Below are 15,965 nucleotides of genomic sequence, written 5' to 3' on the forward strand. Positions count from 1 at the left end.
TTCTTTCCAGTGTTGGAATATCATAACAAAGATTCCTGAATAATCTACCTTTTAAATCTAAAAATTGATGGGGTTTTTTTGTTGTTGTTGGTTTGGTTTGGGGTTTGTTTATTTTTTGTCTGTTTGGTGTTTATTATTATTATCGTTTTGTTTAATTAAAACAATTAAATTAATTATTCTTTTAATTTAAAAATTTCCTTTATTTTGTGTATGTGTGAAAAACACTGAAGTAAGGAAAAAAATACTGAAACTAGGACAAAATACAGCTTTTATTATGGAAGGATGTTTAGTTTCCTTTCTATTCAAGCCTCCTTATTTGCTGGCAAATTCTTCATGGGCAGTAGAAGATCAAATGTACTTTGATGTACTATCAGTGTATATCATGGCCTTGATTGCGGGATACGCCACTTCAGCATATTCTGGAATGTGTTCCTTCTGCCTGCATCTCCCTGAACATCTCTCCCACATACAGCTCCTGCAGTATCTCAGCATGTTTCTCCATCATTTTCTCTTCATCACAATATAGTCTGTCATTCCATGGATAAATAACGTTTCTCCTAAATGAATCACACATAAGTAAATAAAGTCTCTTAAATCCAATAAATTATGTTTTTCTTTCATCATGACTCTTCTCTCAATAGCCTTCAAAAGATGTATTTTAAACTAAACCCAAAATGTGTCCAGTAGATCAGACACAACAGTGTAAAGAAAGAGTGGGTGATGTTTTAAGGATTAACTCAAACACTGGCTACTAAATAAATTTAAATAAGCAATATGGGGTTACCTTACAGGATTTCTACAATTTCAATTTTACTGTTTTATATTATTAATAGTTTTAGGAGAATATTTCTATGATACTTACAAGGTTAATATACTAGCCATTTTAAAGTTCATACCACAGCTAGATAACATACTGAATGGCAGCAAAGCTTCAAACAAATTTATTGCAACATTAGCTGCGTTTAAAAGTATAATCTTATGCTGCTTGCTCTTTATTTCAGAATAATTGGAGAGTGCATGTATTTACAGTAGAGAAAATAACATACACTATTAACACTGCTTATGATGCTTATCATTACTTTAGATGCAAAGTCTGAAAAAATATTGACAAAACTCATGTTCTAAATATATCCTCATTAAATAAGAAGCATCTGAGCTTATAGAACTCATAAGCACATGTTTAGATTTTTAAAAAAAAATAGTAGCAAGTAGATTCAGATTTAGCCAATGTGCTTAAAGATATATGGATGACTAATGGGTGCTCCACCTAAGCCACTGACTACGGAATTCACTTGAAAAAAAATCTTATTTAATTCAGCGAGAATTGACTGAACAGCTTTGCCTGAAACTGGCTGGGGTTTTTCTGTTTTGTTTTGTTTTGTTAGGTTCTGAGCATTCAGATTCCCATTTAAGTTATTTCAAACCTGGTATCAAAACATGAGAGTTGATACCTAATTCACATCACCCACTTTAGGAAAGTTTCCCTGTTAAGCCAGAGAACATTGGTGTGTTCTGCACCCACCCTTTAGAAAACCTTAATCAAAAGATTACTCTTTAAATATAGCCAGTGTTGCAGGAAATCTTATTGGAGCTTTGCTCTTCTTGATTATATTATCTAGCTGGAGTAAAAACTTAAAAGGTTAAAATGTTAACCTTGTCTTTACACTACAAACACTGATAATGTAACACTGAGTTTTCTTAAGGAGGGGAATGAAGCAAACAACATTTGGGCTTAAAAACAGTAGCACAAGTAAAACACTTACAAAAACATCTTTTCTAGAGAGTATAAAAGGCTTAAAGTTCAGTCTTTCTGAATAATCCTGACACATTTGTACCACACCAGTTTGGGAAGTACTTTATGTGCTTATATCTATCCCTACACAGGTGTAGATTAAGTATGTGCCTAATTATTTGCTTTTCAGTTTAGTGGTACCAAAACATGTCTCAAGTGTTGCCCTGAATCATGGCCTAAGTGCATAACTTCACCAACCTACTTTTGACCACTCATTATACGCAGACTGTAAAGACTTAACACGTGTAACTAGTACATAATGAGCACAATCATCATTAAAACTTCTAAAAAAGAGCTCTCTGTGTATAACATATTCAGGACTGACTTCTGGGTTTGGTGTTCTGTGTCTGGGGCTTTCAGTCTGTTTCAAGTGAAAATATATAATTCCAGGCCACTCTTCCAATACATCACAGTCATTTTCTGCTCTTTAGTTGTTTTTCTCTCCATTTTTCCCACAAAATAAAGCATCATTACAGCAGGTTTAAAGTGCACTTTAGTGCCTGCAATCTTCCCATGCTATTCTTTAATATTTCATCATTAAATAGCAAAATAGCCTGATATGATCCTAATTTAGTGCCAATTACACTGCATTGATCAAAGTGACCTTTTCATACTGGAGCACAAAAATCAATCCCGCTGTACAACAAATGTCAGGGGGATGAGAGCAACATATAATCTGAGACAATCAAAACATTACTTACAAATGAAATCACCAATGACCTGCATGCCAAGGCAATTTCTGCATAATGTGCACTGGTTTTGTTTGCAGCTTTTGTTGGTATTTTTCTTTTGTTTTGTTTTGTTGCCCACTGTTTGCTGCCAGGCATAGTTGTGCTATTTCAGTTTCACTGACAACACTGAAAATGGCTGAAGCTCTATGATTGATAACAAAATAACCACAGAAAAATTTGTAATGCATCTTTAATGTTCAATGAATTGTGGTTTTCTGGAAACCCAGAGGTTTCCAGAACTATACCCAGCAGACACTTGAACTATATCTATAATTCATAAAAGAAAATTTACTTTAAGTCGATTTTCAGGTAAATTTTTTAGCTGTCTTTTAATCACATAAAAAGCTGTCTAAACTTCAGTTTGCTTTGAGTTCTGTTCATAATTAATCAGAGATGACACCTCTACTGAAAAATTCCTTACACACACCCAACAAAAATTAAATTGATTAATGTATCTACAGATAACAAAATAAAGCTACAAAACAATGTAGTTAAATGATGTTGTGTAAAATCAATGCTTTTCAGCCATTCCACTGTTCTGAGCATGTCACAACACAAGAAAATCTTAAACTGTATTTAAACTGTTGGGGTTTTCTTCAAGCATGAGAACTGTTGGGCATCTTGGGGTCTTCAAACACGTGGACTGGTGAGGTCTTCTGCAAGAATTTAGCTCTACAGAAACAGCTGAGACTCCTCAAGAGGAAAATCCATCTCTTCCAGTACCTGAATAACACTTACGGGATTTGGCAGCTGAGATCTGCCAGTGGTAGCTTGTGAGGTCTTGTCCAAGGAATTCAATCTCTTTGTGTATTGGTTGCTTTCCTGTAAAATAGAGGAGGTATTCATACTTCGCCCTTAGCTTTTTTGCCTTTTTAGATGTCAAATGGATGGTCCTGGATGATAACTTAATGAGCAGAGCTTGTTTTTTAAATAGATGTACCATGGCCTTATTCAAGCTAAGGAGTTGGATTTTGAAAGCCTTTCAGTTCAAACGCTTTGAAAATGTTTCACCTTACTTTGCAAATGTGCTTGGAAAATATTATCTCCTAAGAACTGAGGTAATTCCCCAGGGTTGGTTGGCTGTTTGGTTTGTTTTGTTCTGTAGTCTGTTCTCTAGAGAGAAAGTGTTCACATTTAAATAATTTATCCATAAAAAAAATCTCCAAGGCCTGGATATTTTCCCTGCTCATGCACATTAATTTGCTAATCAACCAAGAATGAGAGAGCATGGGAAAACCTAACTCTTAATATTGGTCTCAAAAGTACTTGTTCTTCCAGATGCTTTAAGTTCTGATCCAAAATAGACAAAAAATAATTAAGGAGAGAGATTCTCAGGGTTTTATCATCCCTATTACTGTTCTGGGGGTCACAAAATATTTCCTTTTATAGCATTTCACTGGTAATGAGATTGTACAGTCTCAGATAGCAGTACCTAAAAACAGGAAGCTAGATATGTTTTCTACCTCATAGGTGAATTAAAGCTCTGGTGCAGGACTTGAGATCCTCAGGAGCGTCTACATCGACGTTAAAGAGCCCTTTTGGGCCCTAAAGGAAAAAGCTATAATTTGAGGGCTTTCATATAAATTTGTGATTTTTTTTCCTTGATAACTTTCAATAGTATTTGTTAGAGGCACAGTACGTGTTTCACTTACCAAGCTGATTAAATCATGGTTCTTTCTCTTGGCCATATAACAAGAATGTCTCTCTTCCTAATAAGTTCGTTAGTAAACATGATTTATGACTGACACTTCCACAACTCTGTATGTAGTCCCGGTAAGAACTAAATAATATTCAAGACCTGGTTATGAACCAAATCCAATTCATTTCGCGCTGATCGGAGCCAGCGCAGCGAGAGCCAGAGCCGGCGAGGTTCAGTCGACTACGAGGTTTAGCCGAGATTAGAAAGCCCAGAGGGAAACGTACAGGGACAGCGTGACTCCCGGCGGTCCCGATCCCCCCGAAGCCCCGGTAGCCATTGCGAGAGAGCGGCTGACGTGGCGGGGGGCGTTCCCACGGTGACGGCGACCACACCTCCTCCTCTTGCCTTGAAAAAACCTTTGGGAGGGCTGCGACTAGTCGCTGCCCACCAGGTGCAGAGAGGAGCAACTAGCTAGCGCAGCGGGTGTGGCAGCTAGCGCAGCGGGTTGCAGAGAGCACTTGTTTTTCATTCCCACCGACTTATTGCCAGCGTCCCAGACCGCTGATGACCATGGTCGCCTCCAGAAGGAGAGCATGTCTCAAAAAGACTGTGGCAACGCAGACTGAAGTTCTGTCCCAAACGGTGGCTGTTCAGGTCTCCGGCTGCAAGGAGTGCCAGAGCCTGCTGCTGCCGGAGGAGGGAGGCCAGCACTCCACTTGTGTGAGGTGTGAGCAGGTGCAAGATCTGCTCGACATGGTTGTGAAGCTTGAGGAGGTTGAGACGCTGAGGTCCATCAGGGAGTGCGAAAGGGAGATCGACTGGTGGAGTAACACCCTTACGTGCCGGTCGGAAAGGCCCCAGGGAGGTACCCCCGAAAAGGAGATGGACCTCCTGCCCTCCCGGACAGAGGCGGAGGTCCTGAGACAGCCCCACCCTTGTCGCTGTCGGGCAGAGGTAAATGACCTAAAAAAAGATGAGGATTGGAAGCTTATTCCAGTTCGGCATCACAGGCAGCCCCACTCCCTGCCTGATTTGCCTCCCCAGGTGCCCCTCCGTAGTAGGTTTGAGGCCCTGGATCTTGAAGAAGAGGTAGGTGAGGAGGTGGTGCCAAGCCTGCCTACAAGATCACATAGGAAGAGGCGGTTGACTACACAACTGAAGACTACCTCTGATAAGAAAGATAGAAGGGTGATTGTAATAGGAAATTCCCTTCTGAAAGGAACAGAGGGCCCAATATGCAGGGTTGACCCTCATCTTAGGGAAGTCTGTAGTCTACCTGGAGCCCGGATCAAGGATATTGCTAGAGAGCTCCCCAGACTGGTGCAACCGACAGACTACTACCCGCTGCTGGTCTTCCAGACAGATGGGGAGGAAGTTGCTTCCCGTAGTCTGAGGGGAATGAAGAATGACTTCAAGGTCTTGGGAAGGATGGTGAAAGATTCAGGGGCTCAAGTGATCTTCTCTTCACTCCTTCCCTCTTCAAGTGATGATGTGGGGTGGAATGGGAAAATTCAATCTCTAAATGGTTGGCTCCAAGACTGGTGCTACAGGCAGGGCTTTGGTTTTTTTGATAATGGCTGGTTTTATAAGACTCCAGTCCGGACAGTGTTATGCAGGAAAGGCTTATCTCGCAGAGGCAAAAGGATGCTGGGGCAGGAATTAGCTGGGCTCATTTGGAGAGCTTTAAACTAGCCTCGAAGGGGGATGGGGTTGTAGTTGGGCTTGCCCCAGAGGGGCAGCATTCTAAAACAGATGAGGACCGGGTGGCCTCCTGTGCCCCTAGGGAGAAATTGGTGTGCTCTGCTCGCTCCCTGAAATGCCTGTACACCAATGCGCGCAGCATGGGGAATAAGCAGGAGGAGTTAGAATCCTATGTTCGGTCGGGAGATTATGATCTGGTGGCAATTACAGAAACGTGGTGGGACAGTTCACATGACTGGAATGTGGTCATGGATGGCTATGCCCTTTTCAGGAAAGACAGGCCAGCCAGGCGTGGTGGTGGAGTTGCTCTCTATGTGAGAGAGCAACTGCAATGTACTAAATTCTGCCCAGGAGCAGATGAGGAACGAGTTGAGAGTGTATGGGTCAGGATCAAGGGGCAGGCTGGCAGGGGTGTTATGGTTGTAGGTGTCTGTTACAGGCCACCAGATCAGACTGAGGAAGTTGATGAGGCCTTCTATGCGCAGCTGAGAGTGGCCTCACAGTCACAGGCCCTGGTTGTTGTGGGTGATTTTAACTTCCCTGATGTTTGCTGGAAGGACCATTCAGCCAGCCAGCCACAGTCCAGGAGGTTCCTCCAGTGCATTGATGATAACTTCCTCATGCAGATGGTGGAGGAGCCGACCAGGAGAGGTGCACTGCTGGATCTCATCCTCACTAACAAAGAGGGTCTGGTTGAAGCAGTAAAGGTTGAGGGCTGCCTGGGTTGCAGTGACCACGAGATGGTGGAGTTCAGCATCTCGTGTGGCAGGAACAGAATAGCAAGTAGAATTGCAACCCTGGACTTTGGCAGGGCTAATTTCGGCCTTTTCAAGCAACTGCTGAGGGAAACCCCATGGGCAAGACTGCTTGAAGGAAAAGGGGCCCAAGAGAGCTGGATTGCATTCAGAGATTGCTTCTTCCATGCTCAGGATCAGAGCATCCCCACACGTAGGAAGTCGAGGAAGGGAGCCAGAAGGCCTGCGTGGTTGAATAGGGATCTGTTGGGTATGCTCAAGCAGAAGAGGCGAGTTTACAGGTCATGGAAGCAGGGACTGGCCACTTGGGAGGAATATAAGGCTGCTGTTAGAGGATGCAGGAAGGCAGCTAGGGTAGCCAAGGCCTCCTTAGAATTACAGCTGGCGAGAGGGGTCAAGGACAGCAAGAAGAACTTTTTCAAATACATAGCAGATAAAACTAATACCAGAGGCAATGTAGGCCCACTGATGAATGAGGTGGGTGCCCTGGTGGCAGAAGACACAGAGAAGGCAGAATTGCTGAATGCCGCCTTTGTCTCTGTCTACTCCGCTGGAGGATGTCCTGGGGAACCCTGTACCCCTGAGACCCCGGATGAAGCCAGGTTAATGGAGGAGTTTGCTTTAGTCGATGAGGACTGGGTTAGGGAACAATTAAGTAGTCTGGACGTCCATAAATCCATGGGTCCAGATGGGATGCATCCGCGGGTGCTGAGGGAGCTGGCTGAAGTCATTGCTAGACCGCTATCCATCATTTTTGCCAAGTCTTGGGAAACGGGAGAGGTGCCCGAGGATTGGAGGAAAGCAAATGTCACTCCAGTCTTTAAAAAGGGCAAGAAGGAGGACCCGGGTAATTATAGACCGGTCAGCCTCACCTCTGTCCCTGGGAAAGTAATGGAACAGCTTATCCTTGGTGCCATCTCAAGGCACATCAGGGATAAGAGGGTCATTAGGGGCAGTCAGCATGGCTTTACCAAGGGTAAGTCATGCTTGACCAACCTCATAGCCTTTTATGAGAATGTAACAAGGTGGATGGATGATGGCAGAGCGGTGGATGTGGTCTACCTTGACTTCAGTAAAGCCTTTGACACAGTCCCTCACAGCATCCTCACAGCTAAATTGAGGAGGTGTGGTCTCGACAATAGAGTAGTGAGGTGGGTTGCAAACTGGCTTAAAGAGAGAAGCCAGAGAGTGGTGGTCAATGGTGCGGAGTCTTGTTGGAGGCCAGTATCTAGTGGAGTGCCTCAGGGGTCAGTACTGGGGCCAATATTATTCAATATATTCATTAATGATTTAGACGAGGGAATTGAGTGTACTATCGGCAAGTTTGCTGATGACACTAAGCTGGGAGGAGTGGCTGACACGCCAGAAGGCTGTGCCGCCATCCAGCGGGACCTGGACAGGCTGGAGAGTTGGGCGGGGGATAATCTGATGGAATTTAACAAGGGAAAGTGTAGAGTCCTGCATCTGGGCAGGAACAATCCCAAGTTCCAGTATAGGTTGGGGCATGACCTATTAGAGAGCAGTGTAGGGGAAAGGGACCTGGGGGTCCTGGTGGACAACAGGATGACCATGAGCCAGCACTGTGCCCTTGTGGCCAGGAAGGCTAATGGCATCCTTGGGTGTATTACAAGGGGGGTGGTCAGTAGATCGAGAGAGGTCCTCCTTCCCCTCTACTCCGCCCTGGTGAGACCCCATCTGGAATATTGTGTTCAGTTCTGGGCCCCTCAGTTCAAGAAGGACAGGGAACTGCTGGAGAGGGTCCAGCGTAGGGCAACAAAGATGATTAAGGGAGTGGAGCATCTCCCTTATGAAGAAAGGCTGAGGGAGCTGGGGCTCTTTAGTTTGGAGGAGACTGAGGGGTGACCTTATTAATGTTTATAAATATATAAAGGGTGAGTGCCATGAGGATGGAGTCAGGCTCTTCTCAGTGGCAAACAATGATAGGACAAGGGGCAATGGGATCAAGCTGGAACACAAGAGGTTCCACTTAAATTTGAGAAAGAACTTCTTCTCAGTGAGGGTAACAGAGCACTGGAACAGGCTACCCAGGGAGGTTGTGGAGTCTCCTTCCCTGGAGACATTCAAAGCCCGCCTGGACACATTCCTGTGCGACCTCACCTAGGCGTTCCTGCTCCAGCAGGGGGATTGGACTAGATGATCTTTTGAGGTCCCTTCCAATCCCAAACATACTGTGATACTGTGATACTGTGACTGTGATGCAGAAATAGTTTCAGACTAATGTAAAGGAGCAGTATGGGCAGACTCTTAAGGTGACTCCCTTATTTTTAACATGTTCTCCAATGCAATTTTCAGCTTAACAGCCTCACTATAAATGACGTGATTAAGTTTTATACATTTCTGTATATTTGATGCATTTACCCAAATGTAGTTGTCATTTTGTATATTCTTTCAGATGTTTAAAACTAAATTGATTCTTTGGAGTAATCACAATTTCCAAAGACTTTTTTTTTTTTTTTTTAAAGTTAAGTTATAATGCAAACATGAAGTAACACAGTAAGGATGAATATACAGATCTGAACAAAACCAATTTTTTTTAATCACCGTAAGAAATTTGTGAAATATATTGACCATTAAAGAATAAGTTGAACAGATTCATTAATTCATTGTTTCTGGCAGATATAATCAAGTCAATATTTTACACCACTGCATTCAAAATATTGGTTCAAAATAGCTGCTCCAACTCAACTTCCTGCATGTCCCTCTCATCATTTAAAGCAACATCGTTATTTTCTGTCGGCAATTACCTTGAGCCATGAATGCAAATGGAAGATGATTTGTATGCTATAACCAAACCAATCAGTGTTTTGAGTGATTTTGGCATCTTAATAGTAAAAACATTATTACATTAAAGAATTATAAATAGGAATATACCTCATAATGGACCATATAGGGTTCAGTTTATTAAGTAAAACAAGATTGCATATATACATATTTACATTCACATGTCTTATTTTAAGACCTAAAATATAGACAGTGGGTGTGTTGGTAAAAATGGCACTTCATACCATAGTAAAATGTAAGCAAAAGTGCAAAAATAAGCAGAAAAGTTGTAGATTTGACCTATCAATATTCAGTACAGCTTATCCTGAAGTCTAGGCTCTTCTTTATCATAGAATCATAGAATGCTAGGGATTGGAAGGGACCTCGAAAGATCATCTAGTCCAATCCCCCTGCCAGAGCAGGAACACCTAGATGAGGCTACACAGGAATGTGTCCAGGCGGGTTTTGAATCTCTCCAGAGTAGGAGACTCCACAACCTCCCTGGGGAGCCTGTTCCAGTGCTCTGTTACCCTCACTGAGAAGAAGTTTCTTCTCAAGTTTAAGTGGAACCTCTTATGTCCCAGCTGAAACCAATTACCCCTTGTCCTATCATTATTTGTCACCAAGAAGAGCCGGGTTCCATCCTCGTGACACTCACCCTTTGTATATTTGTAAACATTAATAAGGTCACCCCTCAGCCTCCTCTTCTCCAAACTAAAGAGACCCAGCTCCCTCAGTCTTTCCTCATAAGGGAGGTGCTCCACTCCCTGGATCATCTTTGTTGCCCTACACTGGACTCTCTCCAGCAGTTCCCTGTCTTTCTTGAACTGAGGAGCCCAGAACTGGACACAATATTCCAGGTGTGGTCTCACCAGGGCAGAGTAGAGAGGAAGGAGAACCTCTCTCGACCTACTAACCACCCCCCTTCTAACACAGCCCAGGATACCATTAGCCTTCCTGGCCACAAGGGCACAGTGCTGGCTCATGGTCATCCTGTTGTCCACCAGGATCCCCTGGTCCCTCTCCCCTACACTGCCCTCTAACGGATCATTCCCCAACTTATACTGGAATCTGGGGTTGTTCCTGCCCAGATGCAATACTCTACATTTGCCCTTGTTATATTTCATTAAATTTTTCCCCCGCCCAGCTCTCCAACCTGTCCAGGTCACGCTGGATGGCAGCACAGCCTTCTGGCATGTCAGCCGGTCCTCCCAGCTTGGTGTCATCAGCAAACTTGCTGATATTACACTCTAGTCCCTTATCCAAGTCTTTGATGAATATATTGAACAGTACTGGCCCCAGCACCGACCCTTCAGGCACTCCACTAGATACACGCCTCCAACCAGACTCTGCCACATTGACCACGACTCTCTGGCTTTCTTCTGCCAGTTCGCAGTCCACCTCACTACCCGATCGTCCAGAATGCACTCCCTCAGTTTAGCTCTAAGGATGGTGTGGGAGACTATGTCAAATGCTTTACTGAAATCAAGGTAGACCACATCCACCGCCCTGCCATCATCTATCTACCTCGTTATATCTTCATAAAAGTCAATGAGGTTGGTCAAACATGACTTCCCTCTGGTGAAGCCATGTTGACTGCCCCTAATGATCCTCTTCTCCTTGATATGCCTTGAGATGGCACCAAGGATAAGTCGTTCCATTACTTTCCCAGGGATGGAGGTGAGGCTGACCGGTCTATAATTACCCAGGTCTTCCTTCTTGCTCTTTTTGAAGACTGGGGTGATGTTAGCTTTCCTCCAGTCCTCAGGCATCTCTCCCATCTCCCAAGACTTGGCAAAGATGATGGAGAGTGGTCCAGCAATGATGTCAGCCAGCTCCCTCAGCACCCATGGGTGCATCCCATCTGGGCCCATGAATTTGTGGATGTCCAGATTGCCTAATTGTTCCTTAACCCAGTCCTCATCAACCAAGGCAAATTCTTGCACCGTACTGACTTCCTCTGGGGCCTCAGGGGTACGGGGCTCCTCAGGACAGCCTCCGACAGAGTAGACAGAAACAAAGAAAGCATTCAGTAACTCTGCCTTCTCTGTGTCTTCTGTCACCAGGACACCCACCTCATTCATCAGTGGGCCTACATTGCCTCTGGTGTTAGTTTTATCTGCCACGTATTTGAAAAAGCTCTTTCTGTTGTCCTTGACCCCTCGTGCCAGCTTTAATTGTAATGAGACCTTAGCTTTCCTAGTTGCCTCCCTACATACCCTGACAACAGCCTTATATTCTTCCCAAGTGGTCAGCCCCTCCTTCCATGATCTGTAAACTCTCCTCTTCTACCTGAGCTTACCCAGCAGTTCCCTGTTTAACCACACAGGTCTCCTGGCTCCCTTCCTTGACTTCCTACATGTCGGAATGCTCTGATCTGGAGCTTGGTAGAAGAAATCCCTGAATATTAACCAACTATCTCGGGCCCCTTTACCTTCAAGCAGCCTTGCCAATGGGATTTTCTCTGGCAATTGCTTGAAAAGGCCGAAGTTTGCCCTGCTGAAGTCCAGGGTTGCAATTCTGCTTGCTACTCTGTTCCTGTTGCACAAGATCCTGAACTCCACCATTTCATGGTCGCTGCAACCAAGGCAGCCCTCAACCCTTACTGCCTCAACCAGACCCTCCTTGTTAGTGAGGATGAGGTCCAGCAGTGCACTTCTCCTGGTTGGCTCCTCCACCATTTGCATAAGAAAGTTATCATCAATGCACTGGAGGAACCTCCTGGACTGTGGCTGGCTGACTGAGTAGTCCTTCCAGCAGATGCTAGCCAGATATGGTCAATATGTGCAACATAGTCACTAAAACACAGCACAAATTGTTAATTTAGACAACAGTTCAGAGCTAACTTTGAAGTCAGAGCTGAAAAGAAAAAATGCATTGAAAATAACTCTTTAAATAAAAGGAAGCCAACCAATGAAATTAAAATTATTTTTTAGATTAGATGAATATATGTGACCCTTGCACTTAAATACATTATGTACTCTATTTGAACGTTCAACAGAGTTTTGAAATATTTAAGATGTAGACTGCCAGTGCTGCATTCCAATGCCTTGGGCAATACTTTACCACTATGCTAGGTAATCATATCTCTAAAGATTTATTTTCTAACATAAAAGCTACTTTAAATTATTAAGTTCTTATTGATTCTGAATGCCACAATTACTATGAACATCTGATTTCTTTCTTATCTCTATTATTCTAAATATATACCTCCAAATTGCATTCAGAATTTTAATCCTCAGCCACTACAGAAAACTAATTGTTTACCTACTCTGGTTATAAATCATACCTTATTAGAGAAAATCAAATTTTCTGTGATCTCAGAATGGAAAATTATTAACTTAATTCTTTACAAATTGCACAGGAGATAATATCCAATAATCCATTAAGAACATCTCAATCAATATCTATCACTGTAATGTAAGGCACACTGATAAGAAGAGTATACATATTGCTGATTAAGAGTACCCCTATAGTGGTCTATACAAATTTCAAAGAACTTGAAATTAATAGATTGCTAATGTATTCAAGGAACTAATCTGATTAAAGAGGAACAGCTGATGTATTTTGCAAGCATAAGAATCTGAGTCAAAATGTTTTAAACCCACAAGTTTTGAAGTATAATAAAGTAAGATCTCACATATAATGAGAGAAACTAACTTCACTTGAGTTTGCATATAGAAGTTCATTTAGCCCAATCTAAGTGTTGTGTGCTTCAGTGGAAAGATTCTGCCCAACTTCATTGGGTTTTATGGAAGACCTTTGCAGTCTGGTATTACAACTTTCCTTTAAAAAATCAGAAGCATATAGTGTTTGAAAAATAAAGGATAACTTTCACAGGAAATGAATGGGACCAGTCACACATACTTTTCCTTTAAGAATGTCTTGGAATAAATTTGCTGCATTTGTATTTATGCACTAGAAAATCCTAACTGACCTGGAGGAGATTAAGTTATTATAGTGTACAATTCAAGAAATTCCAGAAACATGCTTCAAGTCCCTGAGTCACTCACATGCTGTTCAACTGTTCATGCACTGTGAAAAATTGCTGTATTGCAAGCATGAAGATAAAACTATCAAGAGGGTGTGTAGTTTTGAGTGTCTTCTGCTAAACTGGCATCCCAATCTATTTCCTATCCCAGCATATGTTCTAAATAGTTCCTTAAGTTCCTAATGATCTACAGGTAATTCAGAAAGGGAAGTAAGTCTTGAATACCTTCTATCTAGATCTTTTGTAAAGCTCCAAAATAATTCTTCCTTTTTATGAGATATCACTTGTATAATGAAATTAGTGTCCCTGAGCAAAAGTAACCATACTTCCTTGATAAATATTAGGAAAATGTTAATTGCATGAAAGAAAGTAATTTCCTCTTTTCAAGACAAAAGGATGGTACTTAAATAAAGTCTCCTATTCAGTCATGCAAAGTCTTCTTCCAGTTTGAACAGAGAGAGCTATTCGAGGAGTTTCATTTGTTTAAGAAAATAGGTCTAAATTGATTAAACTAATCATTTTATTCTAACTGCTCTTTTTAAAGCAGTCTGCTGATTGCATGCCCCTTTTGTAGCTGTAGCTGCATCTGAGATGGTACAAAATAACCATCTTGCCAGTTGTCATGACTATTTGCTCATTCTTTAATTAAACATAATATATAAAACCGTATAATTTACATCTAATTGGAAAAATCTTTAGTAAGAACGCAGCATGATCTGATGGCATAAGTAGAGACTTTGGTGTCAACTGGTCCTGAGCTGTGGTCTGACTGTACTGAAGAATCATGGCTGACCTTGCAAAGAACCTCACTTACGGAGGATAATTTCAGTTGACTGTTGACTTCATGAGTGTGTTGTGAGCATTGGTTAATGTCTATGTAGTGCAGACCTAATAAAATAAAAATTTAGCACTGACTTGCAAGAGCAGTATGCTATGATAACAGCAAGGTTGTGGTTAGGCTATCCTGTGAATAAAGGGGAAGAAAGCCTGTAGCTGCAGGCTTAACTGAAAAAATAAAAAACCAACAAATAATATAAAAACCTGTGTGTCACAGTCATGGTGTGGTTTGCCACATAGTTTAGTCTTACTGTGGAGGTCAATTGTAAATATAATAATCAAACTGCATGAAATAACAGGAGTAGGTTAACCCAGGAAAGACAGGGAGTCACTCAAATGTCACAACTATGCGTGGTGGAAGAGAGGCATTGGGCTGAAGAAGTCCTCTCCCCACTGGCTGGACACAAATAAAAGAATGTTAACTGAATCTCCAGCAGGTCTGACACAAGCTTACAGCAAATTCAGAAACATTTATTTCAATCGAATGTCAGTTGGGGCTGCAAGAATGAACATACATCTTTATCCAATTCTTTCCGTAAACATCTTCATGACAAGACTCAGCATTGTTATTTGACAAAATCTGGCACTGTTACTTGAACAAGTGAATTAAAATTGTGATGGCATTCACTCATTAATGTGTTGAAGTAAACTGCAAGTATGAAGAAAAACTGTTGATTTTATGTAGAACATGAACCAAAGTATTCTAACCTTCTCTGTATTTATAGCAACTTTGCTCTTTTTTTATTGACATATTAAATGTATACATAAACTAGTATGTGTGTCACGCATCACAACTCCAAAAACTGTTATGGCAAAGGCAGGAGCTTTTGTACAAGCAGAAAGAAGATGCTAATGAGTTATTCTGTAGTGTAACAAGCCAAACTTTTTTTCAGGTATTCAGTATACTTTCAAAACTCTGTATTATTGTGAGATCTCAAAATACTCTTTAAAGTGTCTCTTCTTTCCTCAGAAAGATGAAAGACCCAAAAGGAGGAAACTTTAGAAGCAAAGCAACAATCTATTATTATTATTTATGATCTGCACTTAACTGAACAGGCCAGGGTCCATGCTGCAGTTTAAGTTAATCTCTTGCTTTTCTGATTGAGAGCTCTTTTTCTCAAACAAAGGAAAAGGTATGAAGGTAAAATATGCCCAAAGGTCCTTTTATTGCATATAAAAATTAACCAGGACTCTTTTCCCACACATGGGAATATACATGCTGTTAAATTCAAGACAATGAAAATCACTGATTGTGTACTGACAGGGAAGTGCCACCTGTATTTTGGGGATAACATCTTTCTCATTGTTAGACTAAAGCTTTATCTGCCATGAAATTTTTAGATTTTTTTTTTTTTTTGACAGAATATACATGGTTTGCATATCTCTTATTTTTTTTTTTTGTCTCCAGGCATGCTCTTTCAAGGGAAATTTTCTGCAGCTAAAGAGAATTTGTCACAATCTGGCGAATTTACAGACCAAACCTCTCTTATGAGCAAGTGTTTAATGAGCTAGACAGTTCACTGATATGCAGAGAGAACACAGAAGTGCCACAGAATCTTCTCCATACACCATGCCCTACCCACTCTGAAAATGAAATACCAACTAAAGTTACCAAAAGTTGCAAGTTAACAAATTGACACATCTGTCTCCTTTGAACAGGTCACCAGGCTTTTGACCCTTGTGCAAGCAGGAGCCGGAACTGTCATTGGAGGCAGGTACTGATGCTGAAGAAACAAGA

General features: G+C 41.8%; 1 long non-coding RNA gene across 1 annotated transcript; it reads right to left on the minus strand.

Annotated features, from left to right (window-relative positions):
* Nucleotides 1-278: 278 nt before the first annotated feature.
* LOC139827413 (uncharacterized) lies at nucleotides 279-4,579 on the minus strand. Its single transcript, XR_011737949.1, has 3 exons — nucleotides 4,176-4,579; nucleotides 3,262-3,345; nucleotides 279-557 (listed from the first exon to the last, which is right to left on the minus strand). It is a non-coding gene; the product is annotated as an uncharacterized lncRNA (long non-coding RNA).
* Between the last annotated feature and the right edge of the window lie 11,386 nt (nucleotides 4,580-15,965).

Source organism: Patagioenas fasciata, chromosome 2 (genome assembly GCF_037038585.1).
Source record: "Patagioenas fasciata isolate bPatFas1 chromosome 2, bPatFas1.hap1, whole genome shotgun sequence".
Taxonomy (NCBI): domain Eukaryota; kingdom Metazoa; phylum Chordata; class Aves; order Columbiformes; family Columbidae; genus Patagioenas; species Patagioenas fasciata.